Below are 21570 nucleotides of genomic sequence, written 5' to 3'. Positions count from 1 at the left end.
TCCGCCTGGCTCTCTGCAAAGCAGATTTTGGAGTGAATCAATGCATTTTCTTGCTGCCAGCACTCTTTGCAGATTCCAGTCAATTCTTTCACTACCCAGAATTAGCATTTGATTAAGCGGTGCCATTGCATTCAGAGTCTTACCACCAACTCTAATGTCTGGCAGGGCCACAGTAATCTCTGAAGAACGGATGGCAAGAAAGGACACATGGTACTCCCCAAGCAGAAAAATGGTATGCTCTAAAAAAAGTGAGACACACATCCTGAGAGACAGACAGAAAGTGGGGGAGGGAAGAATTGTGGAAATATCATAGACAAACATGGAAAAGACCATTAGACCATCGGATACATACCCCTGCAGAGGCAGGATATAGACCCCTGAAAGAAGACCCTAAGTATTACGGGATATTGTCCCCAAAAGAAGATATATCGAATATTAAATTGATAAGTATAGATACTGCACTTGATCTTAGCCAAACAGAGAGGATGTGTGTGTGTGAGAGAGAACAACAATATTGATCAAGACATCCCACCTTTTTGATGTTAACAGCTCAATCTATTTTCAGACTGGTGCTAGAAATGTTTCTCAGATTGGTGTGTTTACATATGGAATGATCAAATTTAAAGATTTCTTATTGAAACCAATAGATCAAAATGGTGACACCATCTTCAACAGAAAACATAGGTCTAGTTCAGAAACCCGAGGGCTACTCTTCACAAACTGCCACGTTACTACATCAGTGTTATTTCATTACAGGGAAACATACTTGTCTGTTTAATCCCATCAACTTGTTCTTTAGTCTGGGTTTAATTCCTCTTCAGAATGATAGAAATTGTACAACCCACGATAGCCGTGGCTTCAAACGTCATCCATCCCCATTATGCAAATATGCAATGGCAAAGTTAATCAAATGGATGTTATATATAGAAACAGTGAGTGAAGGTTCAGGATGTTATAAAGGTTTTATTGCTAGGAGTTTGGGACTGTCACGTTATTCACAAATAGTGGAATCACAAATGAGGTACCATACCGGCCTTCCCAAGAAGTAATAAAACTTTATGGCATCTCTCCATTTAGGTGTTGCCACATTTGGCTTTTTTGTGGTCTTTAAGTTTCCCTTCAACTTTTTCCCTTTAAAGACCCATGGCAAATTACTGTCTTTAGCATAATTTCTAATTTTATGTGCTTCCATATTTTCTGACAGGTAATACCGATTGGGGGCTCAACACCTTTGACAAATTACAACTGAATTTATCCCCAAAAGGGAGAAAAACCAAAGACTTCATGAAGTCCACTAGAGACTTCACTATTGCTATCCATTGTATATGGAAGATGCTCAGTTATTACTGTGAGCAATAGTGGTATGAAACCCTGAAATCAGATAGATTAGATACTGAGAAGACATTAGGGCCTACATGTACCAAGCTGGGCACTCAAAAGCCAAGATACCCAAATTAATGGATTTGAGAACATTTTGGTCTAAGTGAATCACTCAACGTCAATGGTAGAGCTGGAATTAGAAAGTAGGAGTTCCTGGCTCCCTATGTGATCTCAGTTCTCAAGACCGTGCTAGTTCCGTGAAAACTACATGAATTCCTGGATTTTTTCCGTTATAACAGACAAAAGGAACTTTTAAAAATGTTCTTTTTTAATGTCAGCATCAAGAAAAGAAAAAGGCAGCATTGTATATTGTCTTGGCTAAAAGGAGAGGTGAGGTCAGTTTATCCCAATGGAGTTTTACTGTGCAGAATAATCACAGCAACAGGAAAGAGTCATATTGAATGTGTGTGTGAAATTCTCTACAACTTTGACATCACCTTTTGGTGGAAAATCTTTTTATAATCCCCCACCCCCTCCTTTTAAAGAATCAAACAAATCCTCTTCCCCCGGTTACAAATGATTTGTTTTCATGGCAAGCCCAAAGAAAATCCAGCACATCTAGTTTAGTAGGAGTTAAGAGTCGGCTTTCAAATACAGCAAAAATATTGTAAGAAACTTTTCACCACATTCACACACAATGGAAGTTAGATCAGTAGTTTCCACATATATAGCAAAACTAAAGAGAGAGGCAAACAACTGTTTTATCAGGACTTGGCACAGAACTGGGAGGCAGGAATACCAGAATTCCAGTTCTGGGTCTGATGCTGATTATTTTCTGGGGCCTTGGACTAGACACAGCACCTCTCTGACTCAGTTTCCCCATATGTAAAGCAGAGATATTACTTCCTATGGTACATGCCTGGAAAGTGCTTGAAGGTGAAAAATAATATTGCCAAAAACTGGGCAGATATTTATCTACACTTCATCAAGAAGGTTTACTTGGTCCTGCCTCAGTGCAGGGGGCTGGACTTTACTTTTCAAGGTCCCTTCCAGCCCTATATTTCTTTGATTCTATGAAGAAGCAAGCAAGCATGATCACAGAACAAGTCTCCACACAATGTACACAAGTGGAGCAAGGACGTGTGGTGCAATAGTTCCAATCTAATAAGATTCCTTCAGTGAACGTGAACTACATACCATACACACAGATGGGTCTAACATTAGGAAATTGAGCCTTTGGTCCTTTGTGCATTGGGTACATTTTTCCTAAAATTCAAAAGCAGTTTTAACTAACAGTTAACGGCTCTGGCCACTAAAGCCTTGTTTACATTTTGGGAAAGATTGACCCAGGAAAAATAATTCCTTTAGGGTCAAATTGTCCTTCTGATTCTGCTGTGGGACTATGCATATGTACCAGATGCCAGGCAGGCCCTTTTTGCTTATGTCACATTGAAGCGAGAATGTTCATTGTCTAAGCCCCATTGATCCAGGGAGTTCCAGCCTAAAGTGTATATAGACAGCCAGAAAGTTGGGTCTGAAGCTATCATAATTTGAGCAACAAAACAGCTAATTGGATTGTATTTTGCCTTATCCCTATTCTGTCAGTGTTGTTGTTGCTGTTTTAAACTGCCGTTATGATGCTTCTAGACTGCTGAGACGCAACTTAGTTTTGCAGAGCAAGGACAGTTATGATACTTTGTGTTACTAATTCTGTAATTTATGTTGTTTGTGCTGGCAGGAAACTCTGAGAGATGTTTTATCTCAGCCAGTCTCCTGAGGCTGTTTACAAATATTTGGCAATATTATTATTATTATTATTATTTATGGCTAAAGGTTCCATCGCGGATCAGGGCCCTATTACGTTTGGGGCACATGCGTGCGCACACACACACACACACAAACGGAGGAGAAGGCCAGTCCCTCCCCCAAGGGGCTTGCAATCTAAATAGACAAGATATGGAAAAGGTGGGGGAAAGACATGCAAAGTGCAAACTGTTTTTGGTTGCTTATGGGGCAGGGACCGGTGGAGACAGAAAGGCACACACAGGTGTGGGGAGAAGAAGGGATGGAGGGAGGGGCCGAGGGGATGAGAAGAGAAGAGATAGTGAAGATAGAGGTAAATGAAAGAGAAGGTGGGGCAATGTGAGGGAGGATGCAGGGGAGCACCGTCAACATGGTGCTGTCTACACTGGGAGCTAGCTTGGTATAACGGCATTGCCGTTATAGTGACACAAGTTGGTAGTGTAGACCAGGCCTGAGTCTGAGAGTCAGAGAGGAAAGCAATCTGTGTGAAAGGGACAAGAGTTCAAGTCTGAAGCTTCCAGTCATGGCAGGAGGCTAGTGGGGGTAGGCTGGGGTCTGTGGCTGTGGCTTTTTAGGTCACTTCTGGAGCTTGTCCTACTGGTGCGGAGTCCCCGGCGGGGGGTGGGAAGGAAGAGTGAGGGCTCCTGCATGGCCTGGTAGGAGAGAGCGGGCAAAGGGAGAAGGGCCAAGGAGACCGGCTGCTGTTCTGACACAGAGGAGCCCTAAATCAACCCGTTATGTTCATAACTGTCATTAATACAGTGCTCTGAGGCTGAAAGGCATATTACATGGGAAACATTTTTAACACTGTTAATCACAAGGGTCTGTGCATTTGAACTGCCTTGAATTTGAACCTTAAATGTCTTTGCAGCACCAAAACGACAGCCAGTTCCAGGAGAAAAACAAATCAACGCTACCAATGGCTGCCAAAAATTAGGAGCCCAATAATGGAGCAGACAAGGTGGGGCATCCTCATCTGAATTACAAAAGCTGGTAGCCAGTGGTTACTGACATAAGGATTGACAAGTGCTCGCCTGTCTGTGCTCAATGGGAGACCTCTTCATAAAAGGTTCCGTTAAACCAACAGATATGCCTCTTTGTAGGCTGCAGTTCTAGTAAAGAGCTGTCAACCACCGAGCATGAAAAGTATTCCAGAACTTTTTCTTTTGAATCTGCACAATTCAAGGCCAATATAAGGTCAGGTTTATTGCTGCCTCATATCATGTAAAATACGCAGGTGTGGATGAACCATGGAAGAGCAGCATACTGGGGTAATGGGATCTTGACCTTCCTTTTTGTTCTTCCTTCAAATATTCTTCAATTGCCAGCCTACTGTAGAAGGCTGTAGAAAAGCAACATGCTGAAAACTCCATTGACCTGCAGTTGTTTGCTCTCAGCCTTGAGGTGCAGCATGGAAGCTGTGGCAAGGACTCCTAAGGAAGCAGACAGGTTGCTGACGGAGTCTGTTTTCAGTCTGGCTCACTGCCTGTAAAGCCCTACCAGACAGTAAAGGGCCAAGGCGACTGATTTAGGCACAAGGTCTAGATTTTGTAAACACAAGATTTAAAGGGAACTTGAACTTTAAAATAATAAATAAGTAAAAACAAAACACCCAAACAAAAAACCACTTTCATTCCTCCTACTGTTACAAGTCACACCTAAGATTACCACACTTGAAAGACATTTCAAAAAACAGGTTTGTTTATGCTGTACAGCAGACCATGCTTGGGTACAGGCAGCTTCACGCTTTCCCCAGTATAGGGGACCTGGAAACTAAAGCTGATGATTATCGGTAAGAGGCTCTCTTTTAAACTATTTTATAAAAAGACTTTTGGTTCTGACAACCAAGAGTCATGCTAAAGCCTTTAGTGAGATGACACAACAATCAATAATACAATATTTTGCATAGTTATTACGATAATGGTAATATATACAACAGAATATTCAGTGTTCCTCATTTAATATCAAGGTATTACCTTGCATAGTACAGAATATAATGTGCCCACAGGCAGTAACTTTCTATATGCAAAACTAAACTGAAACTAATCATTGTTCCTATATTTGTTGTCATGGAAGAGGAGCAGGAGGAAAGATACATTTCAGCTGGACAATTCCACAGGGCTTGCCGTTTGCCCTATAGACAAGTCTGATGTGTCAAGGCTTGACATTCTCAAATGGAAGTGCCCCTAAACAAACAGGGTAGCAGTGAGCTCTTCAAATCAGCCAGTCAGTCTCTGACAATTCAGTGTCCTCACAATAGGTCATTTGGTGACCACTGTGTTCCTTATTTAACATTTGAACAAAGGTGTTGTGTACCTGTATTGCACTTTGCAGAGAGAGGCCTGATTATTATTACTTGTCATCTGGGAGCAGCCAGATCAGGATCAAGCCCCATTGTTCTATGCAACACAAGCACACGTATTGCGGAAACATGGTTCCTGCCTTGAAGAGTTTACAGTCTAACTCCACACAAGTGAATGTCCCAAACAATAGGAAGGAGAGGAATGAGGCGGCCAAGGAAAATAAAACCATGCAGTTATAAATAGTGTAATTACTGTACAACTTGATGGTTCCAAATAATAACACTACTTTGGCATTTGAACAAGTATGCCATGGATTGTGCAATGCATCTGAGGTGCGAAGTTTGGATCTGAACATTCCCAGTGTTTGAGGGGGTCTGGGTCCATTGTCTGCTTCATGCCTGGGCTTTCTTGTTAAATAAGCCAAACCCCTATGTTAACTTTAAGTTAAAGTTAATACTATGTACATATACTAAGGAACACTGCAATTAAAAAAACAAACCCTAAGCATTTAAAATATACAGAAATAGTTATGGGAAGGTATTTTCGGGAAGTGTTGGGGGTCATATACGAACCTAGATGAGTAGATTTGGATATACTCGCAGTTCACACAATCTCTTATTATCAATGTGTCAAAAGTTATAAATATTCCAGACATACACATCTTAACTCTGCCCCCATACTCCTATCCTGACACAACCCAGACCAGAAACCCTCTTATGTCCATCCATCATACACCATGTACAGTTCCAGGAGTGGGTATAAACTCACCAGCTACCCACCCCCACACTGCATACATCTCCGCTACCCACTCTCGCTCAGGGTATGTCTACACTGGCAGAGTTACATCGCCGGCAGTTACAGCGCAGCTCAGAGAGCGCTGAAGGGAAACCGCTGTTGTGTATTCACACTGTCAGCTGCCTGCACAATAGCATGTTCACACTTCTGACACTTGCAGCGGTATTCGGAGTGGTGCACTCTGGGCAGCAATCCCACAGAGCATCTCTTCTTCTGCTGCTGCAAAGAGTTGTGGAAAGGCAGAGGGGACATGGGACATCCTGGGTCCTGTCCCAATGCCCCATGATGCATTGCTTTGCATCCCAGCAATCGCTGTGCTTCCGTCTGCATTTGGTGACATCTTTCAACGGTTTGTGTACTGCGCGCTCTGACTCTTCGGTCTGCAGGAATGGATCCCGCACTGTTGACCAGTATGCTGCTCGCTCGAGCGGCAGTGGAGTTATTCCTTAAACTACAAAGGCAAGAGCAGTTCGACATTGGTCTCGCCACGCGTAGTAGCTATGACATGAGATTGCTTGTGGCATTCACGGAAGTGCTGACCACAGTGGAACGCTGCTTTTGGGCTCAGGAAACAAGCACCGAGTGGTGGGATCGCAGCATCATGCATGTCAGGGATGACGAGCAGTGGCTGCAGAACTTTTGGATGGGGAAAGCCATGTTCATGGGACTGTGTGATGAGCTCGACCCAGCCCTGTGGCGCAAGGACAGAAGAATGAGAGCTGCCCTGCCGGTGGAGAAGCGCGTGGCGATTGCACTGTAGAAGCTGGCTACTCCAGACTGCTACCGATCAGTCGCTAGCCAGTTTGGAGTGGGAAAGTCGGACGGTGGACTCGTGTTGATGGAAGTGAGCAGGACCATTAATCGCATCCTGCTCCGAAAGACCATGACTCTGGGCAACGTGCGTGACATAGTGGATGGCTTTGCACAAATGGGTTTCCCTAACTGGGGAGGGGCGATAGATGGCATGCATACTCCAATTCTGGAACCAGACCAGCTAGCCACCGAGTACGTTAATTGGAAGGGGTATTTCTCTATGGTTCTCCAGGCACTTGTAGATCACCGTGGGTGTTTCACGGACATTAACACAGGCTGGTCCAGAAAGGTGCATGACACATGCATCTTTCGGAACACTGGCCTGTTCAGGAAGCTGCAAGCCGGGACTTTCTTCCCGGACCAGAAGATCACCGTAGGGGAAGTTGAAATGCCCATTTTGATCATGGGAGACCCTGCCTACCTCTTAATGCCATGACTTATGAAGCCACACACAGGGAACCTTGATAGCAGCAAGGAGCGTTTCAACAACAGGCTGAGCAAGTGCAGAATGACTGTTGAGTGTGCTTTTGGCCGTTTAAAGGCCAGCTGGCGCTGCCTATATGGGAGGCTGGACCTGGCCGATGACAATATTCCTATGCTTATAGCGGCGTGCTCTACACTGCAAAATATTTGTGAAGGGAAGAGTGAAAGCTTCACTCAGGGCTGGACAGCTGAGGCTCAGCACCTGGAGGCTGAATTTGAACAGCCAGAGACCAGGGCTATTCAAGGAGTGCAACATGGGGCCATAAGGATCAGGGATGCCCTGAGGCAGCAATTTGAAGCTGAAAGCCACTAATATTTGTTGCTATGCTTGGGAGTGCAGTGCTTGTAATGCTGGGAGGTGATGGTGATTGGTGCAGACGATGCACTGTGAAGGTTTAAGAAAATTGCCTGTTGCTTTGCTGGGCTCTGTTTGCTTTCAATGAATAGAATAAAGAGTGCTTTGGAACCAACACAATTATTTTATTAAAAAACAACAACCGGAGCAGGGAAACAAATAGAAAAACACATCAGCACTGTGGGGGATGGGAGAAGGGAGGGTCCCAGGAGGAGGTGGGGTTCAGGGACAATTAAAGATTTGTGTATGTCCAGGTATCATATGCAACCTTCTCCTTTGGAGTACAGTGCAGCGGGTACTGTACTTCAGCAGGGCTAACCTGCAGAGGGACGGGTGTTGAGTGCAGTGGGTACTGGGAGTCCGCAGGGCTGGCCTGTGATGGGGGAGGAGTGGAATGCAGCAGGTACAGACTGGAGCCAGGAGGTTGTTAAGAGTGTGTTGGCGGGGTCTGGGGGGGCGCATGGGAAAGAGTTTTGTGACAGCGGCTGCAGGCCAGAGCAGGTGCGGAGCTGCTCGGTTTGCAGTGCTAGTAGCGCCCGGAGCGTGTCTGCCTGGAGCTCCATAAACTTTAAGAGCCTCTTCATGGCTTCATCCTGGCACGCCGTGTTCTCCTTTCAATCCCTCTTCTTGCTGTCCCGCTATTCCTTCAATTCTTGTTTTTCGGCCGTGGCGTGCATCATGACATCACACAGAAAGTCCTCTTTAGTTCTTCGTGGCCACTTTCTAATTCTGCACAGCCGTTCAGCCAGCGATAACAAAGAGGGAGGCTGGGCTCCCAAGGTCATATCTGTGAAGCCAAAATGCAACATTTTACAGAAGCAGTATTGTTTGCAACACACAGACCACTGATTCAGTGACTTAGAACACAGCCACTCTTCACATACCTGTCACTAACTGGCTGACCCCAGGCAAGCACACATGAGCCACAAGACCCCCAGAATGGTGAGTAACCGCAGGCAGGGGAAATCAGTGTTCCAGGACCACATTGTACACTGGGCACATGGCTGTTGGGGAGAGCCAGCACTGTAGGGGGGCCTTATAATCATTCCTGTCCCCACATTTTCTACAGGCTGGGTTCATTATAGAAGATATCTCGCTTCTGAGGGTGAGCAGGGAATCAAGGGAGGGTCTTCTCCAAGACTGTGGCTTCCGCCCTGGCCCTTATGTGCCCTGTGTGCAGCAATGGTCTCCCCCACCCACCATGACTGCAGAGTGGCGTGGGAAAGTTACCCTTAAAGGGGCAAGAAACAAAGCAGCTCCGCCAAAGAACCTGCAGCAGCGGATTGCCCAGTATCTCCATGACAGTTTCGTGGAGATCTCTGAGGCAGCTTCCCGTGAAGTGAGGGAGTCAATCAACACCCTGTTCTGCCGCTCAGATGAGGCATGTGGTGGTACATGCATCATACAGACACAAGCCTGCTTTCTGCAACCCTCCTGCCCCCAGCAACTCGCTTCAGCGATTCCCAAAATCAAAGCCACTTACCAGGGGCCTCCTCTCCTGTTTGCGCTTTGCCAAAATCCGACAGCTGTGACTGGCTAGCCTCCTTTGGGGTAGAGAAGAGCTCCTGGCTACATGCATCTCTGACCTCCGAGTCATCCTCCACCTCCCCTTCCATATCCTCATCCAAGATTTCCTCCTCCTGGGTTGGTCCACTCTCGACTGGCATGTGAGCTGAAGTATCCACAGTGGCCTTCGCAGTGGAGGTGGGGTTGCCACTGAGTATTGTGTCCAGCTCTTTGTAGAACCGGCAGCTCGTAGGCACAGCACCGGAGCGGCAGTTTGCCTCCCACGACTTGTGGTAGACTTTCCGCAGCTGCTTCACTTTGACCCTGCACTGCAGTGTGTTCTGGTCATGGTCCCTTTCTGTCATGCATCTGACAGAAATCTGTCCGTAGGTATCATAATTCCTACAGCTGGCGCGCAGCTGGGATTGGACAGCCTCCTCTCCCCAAATGCTGGTGAGGTCTAGCTGCTCAGCGTTGCTCCAAGTGGAGGATCGCCTGGTGCATGGAGCAGACATGGTGACCTGGAAAGATGCGCTGAGACCACTGCACGCGTCACCCAGCAAACAGGAAATTCCCAGGAATTTAAGAGGTGGGGGTCGACGGTTGGTCACCTGAGGGCAGGGCAGTAGAGTTCAAACCAATGACCAGAGAGGCGAGAACAGGCATTGTGGGACACCTCCCAGAGGCCAATCGCAGCGCTGTAATCGACCACGGTGTCTACACTGGCACTGCGGCACTGTACCCCCGGCACAGAAAGCTGTACGCCTCTCGTTGGGGTGGTTTTTTTACAGCGCTGCAACTGCGTAGTTTCTGCACACAAAGTGGCTTGGCAGTGTGTACACCTCGGGAGTTACAGCACAGAAAGCTGCTTTACTGCAAAGAAAGTTTCCAGTGTAGACAAGGCCTAAGTGAATACAGCATTACACATCAGATACTCCATGCTCTAGAAACACCCAGCTTTGCCCCATTCATTATTTTACTTGAAGGAAGAAAGCCAACGTAACCCATCAACTGGGTCCCTAGTTTACTTTTCCTTCCCTGATCTCTGGGGATTAGGAACTCTGCAGGATCCCCAATGCCCCTGAGTTCACATTGCCACTCAGACCTTGAGAGACTGGCAATGTGAACCCCAGTTACCCTTGTCCTGCACTGCTCGGTGGATCTGAGGAGGCACCTGTAGTGTTCCCATTTCTCTCTGCTTCTCTTTGCCCTGCATAGATTTTATACAGTATCCATCAGGCCTTTTGGACTTGGTAGCATGTATGTCAAAGTCTCAACAACAAAATGAGTTTCTTGTAATCTATTCTTTATATCTTTCTTCAGAAATTGTACAATCAGGCTGTCTTTTACCTAGAAGGATCCAAAAAATTATACAGCCTGTAACATTTAAAAAAAAAAGCCATTTTAAGCATCTAGGCCCAATTCAGCATGCGGCTAAGTCCCACTGAAGTTAAAATTAAGCACGTACTTAACTTCTTTGCTGAGTAGGGATGGGCTGCTGAATCAGAACTTTGCATTGTAAAAATCATTTGTCCACCTGCCTCCAAAGTTTCTTTACGAAATGTGCTCTGAAAGTAAATCACAAAGATGCATTTCCTATTCAAAAGTTTAAATGTGTACAGGGCTTATAATTGCATTCTTATCTGTGGAGCTGCTGCAGAGTGACTGTAGATTGTGGGTAATATTTAATGACCTGTAACTCAAAAACCAGCATGACCAATTTTTTTCTTTCTTTGCAGAAGACATAGTTAGGGATCACTCTGTGACAAATCCATCATTGCAAAACAAAGACCTGGTCCAGCAAATATTTATACATGTTTAGTTTTATGCAGGCAAGTAATCCTATTGAAGTCATGGGACTACTTATGGGCGTGAAGTTACATAAGTGCGTAAATGTTTGCAGGATCAGGGCTTAAATTTATATACGTTTTGTAACACAAGACTGTAAACCGGGATTAGACCCTTGGTCCTTTAACTTCAAAGCCACAGGCATCTCCTGCATGACCTGAGAGAAAACTGAGGGTATATCTACATTACAATAAAAAACCTGTGGCACTGAAGTCTCAGAGCCCAGGTCAGCTGAGTCAGGCTTGCAGGGCTCAAGCTGTGGGGCTAAAAATAGCAGTGTAGACATTCAGTCTTGGGCTGGATCCCAGGCTTTGAGTCCCTGCCCCCGCACATGGTCTCAGAACCCAAGCTCCAGCCCAAGCCCAAAGGTCGACACTGCAATTTTACAGCTCCACAGCTCAACCACCGCAAGCCCAAGTCAGTGTGACCCGAGCCAGCCATGGCCATGCTGCAGGCCTTTCATCAGACGTACCCCTATTGAACTCATGTAGGGTAGGATAGTGTTTCTCAACGAGCTATTCATGGATCGATGCTGGTCCCTCAGATCGCCCTGACACCGGTTAGAAAGGCAATAAGCCAGTCCCTGATATGAAAAAGGTTGAGAAACAAGGGTATGGGACACTCAGGTTCTGTCTAAACTGCAGCCAGCCAGTAGAGGCAAAATTTTCATTCTCTTTCCATCTCAACTTTACTCCACCTTGTTTTTTAAAGATATCCTGCCGACAGTTTTCAGAGAGATTTACCTAGATGGAAAGCTTGAAGATGTATTAGCAAAACATTAGTAAGGTACAGGGACATTTTAAAAAGGTAGGCAAGGGAGATTTTCAAATCAAGGTAAGTTATTTTTAAATGACCTGAAACTTAAATTGTTTGCTGTGTTGGTCCCAAGATATTAGAGAGACACAGAAGTTGGTCCAATAAAAGATATTACGTCACCCACTTTGTCTCTCTGTAACTGAAAAATAGTTTGACCAATTTTGTTCAGCCTTTCAAAAAAAAAAAAAAAATAAAAGTTTCTTCATCCTTCAAATTAAACAAGATAATTTTCAGACCAAACCAATTTTACAGTCAGATGTTATAGGGGAGCTTAAAAATAGGGCTTATAATGGAATCTGGATGCAACATTGAATAGAAAGAGTCTACTGTCTCTCTACAAAGTATGTTTCTATCGAAACATCTCTATCGAGGATTAGCTTTGTTGTTCTTCCGTGCCATTTTCTATAACAGTGATTTTTTATTTGTTTTGTTCTGTTTTTAAAGGAAATAATGCTGTGGCTAGAGAAGAATGTGAGGGCTTGTTGCTGTTAAATGTGAGTGTGAGGCCTTGTTGGTTTTAACTGTAAATCAATTTAAGCCCCACATTTGGTTAATCAGGTGCAAAACATAGTGGGGGCTTTCTTAATTTGATTTAGACCATCTACTTAGCTTACTTCAATAAGGAATTGAGTTATGCTAGATCAATATAACAGAGCAACTGCAGCCTCACATGGCTTTGATGTAGCTGTGGTGGCATGTAAAACAGACTTCTTGAATGGTCCCTTGCAAACCTTCTTCCTTCAGCAGGAGTCAGCATAGGAAGATTTAGATTTTTTAAATCCCTCAAAGTTGCATCTTCCAACCTCATTCATGGTTGGTCTCATGCTCTGCTTCCTTTGACCTCAGCTCTATAAACCTTGTGTAGAGGTGTACCTTTTCTGCACATTGGACATGGCCCAACCATTGCAGTCATCTTGTTCTCATCTGATGCAACACTGCAACTTGCCCGGATCGTCTAAGTACTGCCTCGTTCGTGACAAACACCCACAAAGCAAGCCAATGGATGTTAAGAATATGTTATGACTTGACCCTGAAAACTGTTGAGTTTCCTCTTCTCAGGGGTTTTTGACCTCCATGTGTCTTCTCCATATAATGGAGTTGTCATCACTACTATCTTGAACACTTGTATCTTAGTTGTCACATAGGCATCCTGTGACACAGAGGCCTCTGAAGATGCTGAAATGCCATTGACACAAGACCAATCTGTGACTTATTTAGTCTAGAGAGAACCTCCTTCTGTCAGCCGATTACCCAGCTAGATAAAACTATTCATCCATTCAGTGTCATTGCCATCTACATACAGCATAGGCACGACATTCATTTCTGTTTTATAGGATGCATGCACAGACTTTGTCGCCAGTTTTGACTCAGTTCCTCAGTCAGCACTGTGGATACTGCTACGCCAGTATGGGGTATCTGAGGACTAAGTGTGCCTAGTGGAGGAACTATTCCATGGTACATTTAGCTGGGTGAGGGTCAGCAGATGTGTTAGACTGGTTTTCAGTGAATTGAGGGGTATGCCAGGGATGCATTCGCTCACCTATGTTATTTAATGTTTTCATAGACTATCTGATGACAAAGCTGACTGAGGCGAATGTAGGAGGTGTGAAATTTAAAGATTCATCTTTAGAGGATCTCAGGTATGAGAATGATATTGCCTTAGTTGGAGAGACTACTAACCAACTACAGCTAATGTTGGAAGACCTGCAAGAAACTGCAGAATATAGGGTGATAAATCAATTTAAACTTGGTTTAAGTCAGAATAAGAGTGTCCACACAGGCTTTTGCACAGTTTTAAGTCAATCACTTTAAAAGTCACACCTTTAGTTAGATCGGTGCAACTTTGAATATAGGCAAGGCATATATAGACATCTCCAATTAAGGCATTGCAGTCTCATTATGAAGCCCCTGATCTGGCACGTGTCTCTATCTGTGTGGGTGGAGCCCTGTGCTGTCACAGAGTTTCAGTATGTTACTTGCCAGGTTGGAGCCTAATTTATTAAATTAATTCCATCAACCCCTTTTTAAAACAGCAGCATTAATTGTGCTTCTAATTATCCATTTTTTAAAGCTTGAAAATAAAAAGGATGCACTTATGGGATTAACCACTGCCAAAGGAGGAAGCACAAAACAGGAAGGGAAAATATTATTGTTAAAATGGTGTAATATTCAAGGGTAAAGGATATGGAATGATTTTCCATGTTTCCAACACACAAGGAGTCATCTCTTGTGTTTACTTCCCTGTGCTTTTAGCATCCAGGATTTTCTATTCTGCTGATCACACTCTGTGTCCTTACATTCTATTCTCTTTGGCAAGGGTGAACTTCATCCCCTGTGTAGAGGGAAAAAGACCCATGCATCACTTAAGTCCTACCTTGTGCTTAAGTGGGATTTAAGCATTTAATAGGCTTTCTGCTGGTCCTTTGCAGAGGGGTGAATTTTACCCATCATGATTATTTGTTCTCCACTAGGGCTCACAGTACTCACAGGTCCCAATCACATTGATTTGCTAATTTGAGATTGTGGTGGCTGAGGTTGCTGTTCATGACCTTATGTTTTATGCTCTGTAAGGGGGCACAGACTCACTCAACGGCGCCTCCTGCTGGTCATCTGGGAATTAGCTCTTTTTACCAGCTCCGGAGCGCCCTCTGCCAGTGTCTCACCATCGCTGGCCCTCATGTTCCTCCCAGACCCCGGTGCCCTTTTACCCAGGGTGCTGCCTCTCCAGGCAATACCCCACAGATCTGGGTCTCCCCTCCCTGGGGAACCCCTCAACCCTCTATCCCCACCTTCCCTCAGCCTATGGGCTACTGCCAGTCACCATCTAGCCCCTTTCATTGTGGCTGACTGCAGTCTGTAAGGGGGGTTTGGACCTGCTGCCTCCGCCTACCCTTGGGCTGCCCTGTTGCAACCCCAGTACCCTGTCTTAGGCCATCTGCTGGGCCTGCAACCTGGGGCTTTTCCAGTCTGGAGCCTCCCAGCTCCTTTGGCCTTCCCTAGCCCTGCTTCACCTAGTACACTTCCCCAGGAGCCAGGCCCATCTCTCTCAAGAGATGGAGGAGACTCTGTGTGTTTCTAGCTCACTGCCCTCTTATAAGGGCCAGCTGGGCCCTGATTAAGCCAGCCACGGCCTGATTGGGGCGTGGTCCCCAGCTGAGACTGCTTCTCCCAATCAGCCCCGCTTTTCCTTCCCTGCCACAGCCCTCTCCCCAGGCTGTTTTAAGCCTTTGAAGGCAGGAGTGGGTGACCACCCTGGTACATGCTCCTTTCAACATCAACATTTTATTTGCTTCTGCAGCCCAGCTGCTAGGTAAATGGCAATTACTTTTAGTTCTGCTTGCTATTAGCCCGCTGCTGATCTCTAATGTAGTCACCCCCCCATTTTAATTAAATTAATATCTGTTACGGTTAAGAAATGCAGGAACAGACAAAGGCCTCTTGGCCCAACATGTCTGCCTCTTTTTGCTTTATCTTAATCCCTCCTTCCTGCTTTTTCAACTAGACCCCCTCAAGTCTTTTCCTTCTCTTGAGAAAAAGCTAGGCATCTCTTGAATTTATTTATACACTTTGCTTCAATCGTCTTCCCCAGTAACTTATTCCATATGTTTATTAGGCTTTGCGTTCTGCTGCAGTTCCCTATTTATTTCCAGCTTCTGAAATCTTAGCTCACATCAGTTCAACTTTCTGTTGACCTAAGTGGAGGATCTGTATCACTTTAAAGCTTCAAGACAATTTTTTGGCTTCAGCAGGGGCAAACCCACTCCTCCCTTCCTAGTCCCATACCAAACAGTCTGAAGAAAATATGCTGTAATATTTGATGTATAAATAGATTTTGCAAGTTTAATAAAAAATAAAATACAGCTGATAACCCCAGGTGCGCTAACTGCTGAGTCCTCAGCTCGGCTGCAATTCATCAGTTCACAACAAATGCTTCTTTATAATCACATGTAATAGGAAACCGCTCACCCCCCAGCCATGTGAGCAGAGAATGTTCTCCTCATGATCCCTTCCTGCCCTGCTGTGTAGGAAAGGCTGACATCAAGCACGCCAAGGTTAAAAAAAGGCTGCTTGCACTCGGAGGAGAGCAGTTTCAAAGGCCCTGTCGAGGCAATTCTGGCCCTTTTCCAGGATGCAGGATCAGCCAAAGGGCAGCAGGCATTCCTCACACGATATGCAATTTTGACAGGTGTACCACACAGCAGACTGCTCTCTCTTTCTGGCCATCTCCCACTGTACTGCTGAAAAATGACAAAGGCTGTTGGGTCCCAGACCCTGCCCACTTACTCTGCGCATAGTGTAGAAATACACATAGAACTGCAATTGTTCTCACTTCCTACCAGCTAATTGCTGTCTGGGGTGGGGGGATCAATTAGCTCCTCTGCTACCGAACTCATTGCCCAAAAGTGTTGTACTGCAACCCATCTGTAGCCACACAGATACTTCACTGTCGTCACTGTGCTCCACACTGCTTCCTCTCACAGCTTTATGGCAACAGTACTAGCACTCAGATTCCCCCCTTTCCTCAAGCACGGGCGCCTATAAATTGAGCTAAAGGAAAGTCTCTGTTAGTAGTGAGCAATGTAGGGCCTGACACAGCTGAATCCTCAATGGCTCCAGGAGAGAACAGCCGCATGCAGGCATACTGGCCAGCATGTTACAGCCTACTTCAGGTGGACACCATCACTCTTTGTTGCGTATAAAATAAATGACTGGTGTTTTCACTGAACTGAGGTACCTGGGAACGATATGGCTATAATGATAGCAAGGGGTAGAATGATAACTGTTTCATTCACAAGCAGTGATGCTGCACGGAGGTTAAGGTGAACAAGGGAACTTTATGAAGCCCTATGCACTGCTCTGTCTATGTGGTTGAGTTGCTCCCAGCCTAACTCCCCATGTTCCCTGTTCCTCAGGTGTCCTCTCAATAATGGTCTCTCCAGGGAACATGGGTCCTCTGACTCCAGTTCCACTGATTACAAAACATCTTGCTTATTTTACAAACGTTTTAATATAATTTTTAAAACAAATAATTGACGCTCAGGCCCCCCTCGCCCCATGTCCTTTGGGCTAGAGGTTGCTAGCACATAGCCAAGTTGGAGTCTCATCTTTATCACACACAGCTGGTTATATAGTTTGGTGTCCTCAGACTGGGTTCCATGGCTCAGGCTGCCACCATGTTTCATTAGCACACAGGGATGCTGCACGCAGCTTAAACTGAACAAGCAGAACTCCATTAAACCCTATGGACTGCTCTGTTCGAGTGGCTGAGTTGTTTCCAGCCTCACTCCCTGCATTCCCTGGTGTCCATTCGATAACAGTCCTTGCAAGGAACATGGGCCTTCTGACTCCAGTTCCACTGATCATGAAACAATAACATCATAAACCAACTGAAGAGGAAGTTAAAACACTGTTTTTTTTTTAACAATAAGTGTAATACCATGGGTGGCCGGTGAACTGGCCGCTGGAGGAGGCTAGCCCCCGGCCCCTTCCCTTGTGCCCGAGGCCCCCCTTCCTTCCTATCCCCCCTTCCCCGCAGGAGCCCAGATCACTCCCACTGCGGCCCCTGGTCCACCATTGGGCAGCACAGCCGCAGCGCCCCCAGCCCCAGGTGACCAGGCAGCGTGGTCCGAGCACCAGGAGGGCAGTGCAGCCCCAGCACCAACCGCCCTGAGTCCCTGTGGCAGGCCGGCGGCCTGAGCCAGCCCGGGCGGGCCAGAGCGCTGGGAACTGCAGAAGGGGGTTTGGGGTGGAGCATGGGCGGGGCCACACCAGGATCTTTGGGGAGGCACAGCCTCCCCCAGCCTATGACTCCCGCTGCCCATGTGTGATACCCTTTAGAAGAAAGGCATTGTGGGTAATCTTTGCTGTGTCAGTGACAAATAAAGAGCGTTATATGTATGCCTCTCAAAACTTGAGACTGGCCATTGTAACATCACCCCTGCTAATTACAAATCTTGCCCAATGTCATAATGTACACATGTGGTTGTGCTGGGAGGTAGCAGTGACTATTATTCTGTGAGCTACAGCTCACTTCATCGGATGCATTCAGTGGAAAATACAGTGGGGAGATTATATATTTATATATAAGCCAACTGAAGAGGAAGTTAAAACACTGTTTTGTTTAACAATAAGTGAGCTGTAGCTCACGAAAGCTTATGCTCAAATAAATTGGTTAGTCTCTAAGGTGCCACAAGTCCTCCTGTTCTTTTTGCGGATACAGACTAACACGGCTGCTACTCTGACACCTATTATTCTGTGGGCCTCTAGAGTCTGATAGCCCCTGTAAGCCCTACCACATGCACGTGATAAACTAAAGCTCAGGAGGTGGAGATTCCTATTCATTAGGCCACACGGGTCCCCAAACAGTACCCAGGGAAGATGCTACACCACCCTCAGCCCCTAAACAAAAATCCTACCTTTCCCTGCATGTGTGTAGATATGCACACAAGCCGTCAGCAAAAGGCTGCCTACCCTAAGCCCTATTTAGAATGCATTATTGTTCGAGAATAAAAGGCACCTGGGGAGGGGATTCTGTTGGACTCTCCAACACTTTTGTGCCATTATTCCGCTTCTTCTCCTCATGAGAGGAGGCTGACTTAAAACGATGACTTAAAATTCCCTCTCCTGTTCCCAGAGAATCCAGTTTGTACCATTGTACCATGGTCATGACTTTTTTCACCATGTCTTTCATAATTGGTGCAGTGCTTTGGTTGGGGATTTGACAACTTCTTCTGTGCGTAAAACATGTCAGTGATAGGGATGGGAGTAGTCAGGTTACCATGTGGTACATCCTGGTACTTAAAGACTTTCCAGCACCATGCTTTGGCTTGAATACAAAAAAGACTTTGTGGCCTTATGCTTCTGATCCATCACTATGTCTCTTTCCTACTGCTCCATCACTGGTATCTGAATACCTCTATGCGTGGGTTACCACCTACCCAACAAACTAATAGCCCATTGTGAACAAAAAATATTTTTTCTACCAGTCATCTGTGTGCTAAAAAACTACCAGCATTCTTCTTGGACTCTGGATATGATTAGAATACAGTGGGATAAAAAATCTGGAACAGTTACATAATCAAGATAAAAATAATTAGACAGATTAAATTCTAACGGAAATAATCCATCTTTTGGAATGATCTGACAAGTTTGAAAAATTTAGATATCTCCATCAAGCTATTATGACCCTAAAACACATACATGCTTTTTTTAATGTGTTCTTAACATGTACAGGACATACACGAGTATTTACGGGTGTGCATTCCATCTTGTTGATGGCAGAGCTGGGCACCAGAGACCACTATAAATAATCCATAAATGATCCTTCAAAAATAAATAGTCTATCAGTTGAGAGAAAACAATAGTTGGCGTATAAATTACACCTCTGTTTTGTGTGTTTTTCCTTCCATGCTGGAAATTCAAATTAAAAAATAAAAACAACTAAAAACCAAGTCCCCTCCAATGCATAGGATGATATGCTGAGTGAAACCTACAGGGGAGTAGGCTCTCTCAGTAGTTGGCACAGGCCTTGGTAACCTCCCTCCAGCCAGAAATAAGAATGATCACCGATCTTGCCATTTTCCTAGTGAAATACAGGACTAATTTCTTAACATTAACTATCTCACAATACCAGCCCCCCGAAGAGAAAGAGAATGTGGTCTTAGCACTTTGTATTTTCCCCTATCTCATGCCAGGCTGGGACAATCACAGTAATTGGTGGCTGAGACAGATTTATAGATACCCCCGGACATTGGAGTAGATTCTCACAAAGCAGCTTTTGTCATTATCAAGTGCTTCAGCTTCTCTCACCATTTAAAACTTTGAACACTGACATTTTCCATACTGCCAGCTAAGTGAGTGGTCAGGAGACTATACAGAATAGATATAAAAGACAGTCATCTGAAAAAGCCACTATTAAATGTCTATATTTTTCTGCCATTGTACCTAAATTATGCTAGTGTGCCCAATGTAACACTCAATATTATTTGTGCTGGTAAAATATTAGGGTTAATCTTTTAATTAGTTGGTGAGGAAGAGCGTTCACTTATAGGCATAATATTTCTGAGGATGTTGACTATTATTGCAACACTATACAGAGTACAGGAGATTGTGCACAGTCTAGTTACAGCTTTTTATGTTAGTTACCCCAAACCATTAATCCCTCTTTATGGGACAGATTAATTATTGCATCCTAATAGTTTTTATGTGGCTATGCTTTCTTTGCCTCGTTGCTTAAGACTAAACTTCAGTAATTCACACCATTAGCAGACAAGATCATTCAGGGGCTTAGTAGATGTAGTATATGAAGCTTTTTCACAAGTGCAACCCAGGTTAATAGGGACTGAAAGTTACTACCATGTTATGGCTGTTTAGAGGCCTATGAGAAATGAGGGTGTGACATCAGCCCAATTCTAGTGAACAGCTGCCCACATCTGGTACAGCTCTCCTTGTTGACACTGAATGGCCAGATTAGATGAAAAGACCTGGAAACAGAACCACCCCCACACTTCTAAAGGTAGCACTTCCATGTCAAGGCCCAAGGCAGCTTGCGCTGCTGCCGGTAGAGTGACTACTAGATCTTTGGAAGGGGACTTCTGTCTCCAGTGCTCTTCACTTGGCACCTTCCAGGAGCACTAAATTCAGTAAAAATAAAGAGAAGTTCATGATTAATAACATCACTGTATTGTCTTTTAATGCCCAACGTGCTTAACTACCAATGATGGCATCTGAGTGATTCTGAAATATCCTTATAGCAGAAAGCAGATAAGTATCTGGTTGTCTGTTGTCCTTCATTGCATAAGACATGGACGGAACTGGAAGCCAATTGAAGACAACTAGCCAGGTGCTGCTTATGTACATCTATTCCACTCACATATTTGGGAATATGTAGAGTGAAACTTACCTGTAGTTCAGGTGTATGCTGGGTCCCTCTACTGGAGACTTTTTAATTTGTCTCTAATGCCAAGTCCTTCCAAATAATCTTCAACAAAACATTTCCCACTGAGACCTGGAATTCCAGTGTTTCCAAAGTGATTCAAATTATTTTTTTCAGACACTCTGATAATCTTTTTCTATATCCTGTAATCACAGCTGGGAAAGCTGGTCTTAAAATTTGACATTCCAGCAATCTCCTTTTGACTTATATTTTTCGAACTAGTTTAATCTACATACACAGAAGGAAGGATGTTCACTTGACCCTCACTGTCTAATGTTGAGAAAGGGATATGTCTGTGGGTTAGTGAAAGCTGTGCGCAGACAGCAATTCAAGCCTTAACAAAATGCAAATCTTTGGGTTACACATTTACTACTCTACCCAAGGCAGCTTTTAGAGTCTCATATTTGTTTATGATTCATTGCAATCTTGCTGGTTTATAGATCTACTTTGTTTATTTAATTGAGTCAGTGTCTTTCCGCATGTGTTCAGATGGTTTGTATTAACTACTGTGCAATCTAAGAAAAATCTTTGTTAACCAAAAATAAGAAACATTTGTTAATGTTTAATGGGAGCGATAACAATAAAATTACACA

General features: G+C 44.7%; 1 non-coding gene across 1 annotated transcript; it reads right to left on the bottom strand.

The window, feature by feature from the left end:
- Window positions 1-293: 293 nt before the first annotated feature.
- LOC114020526 lies at window positions 294-489 on the bottom strand. The gene has a single exon (XR_003565365.1). It is a non-coding gene; the product is annotated as a U2 spliceosomal RNA (small nuclear RNA).
- Between the last annotated feature and the right edge of the window lie 21081 nt (window positions 490-21570).

Source organism: Chelonia mydas, chromosome 1 (assembly GCF_015237465.2).
Source record: "Chelonia mydas isolate rCheMyd1 chromosome 1, rCheMyd1.pri.v2, whole genome shotgun sequence".
NCBI classification, from domain to species: Eukaryota; Metazoa; Chordata; order Testudines; family Cheloniidae; genus Chelonia; species Chelonia mydas.
This window is presented reverse-complemented; position numbering and strand designations above follow the sequence as displayed.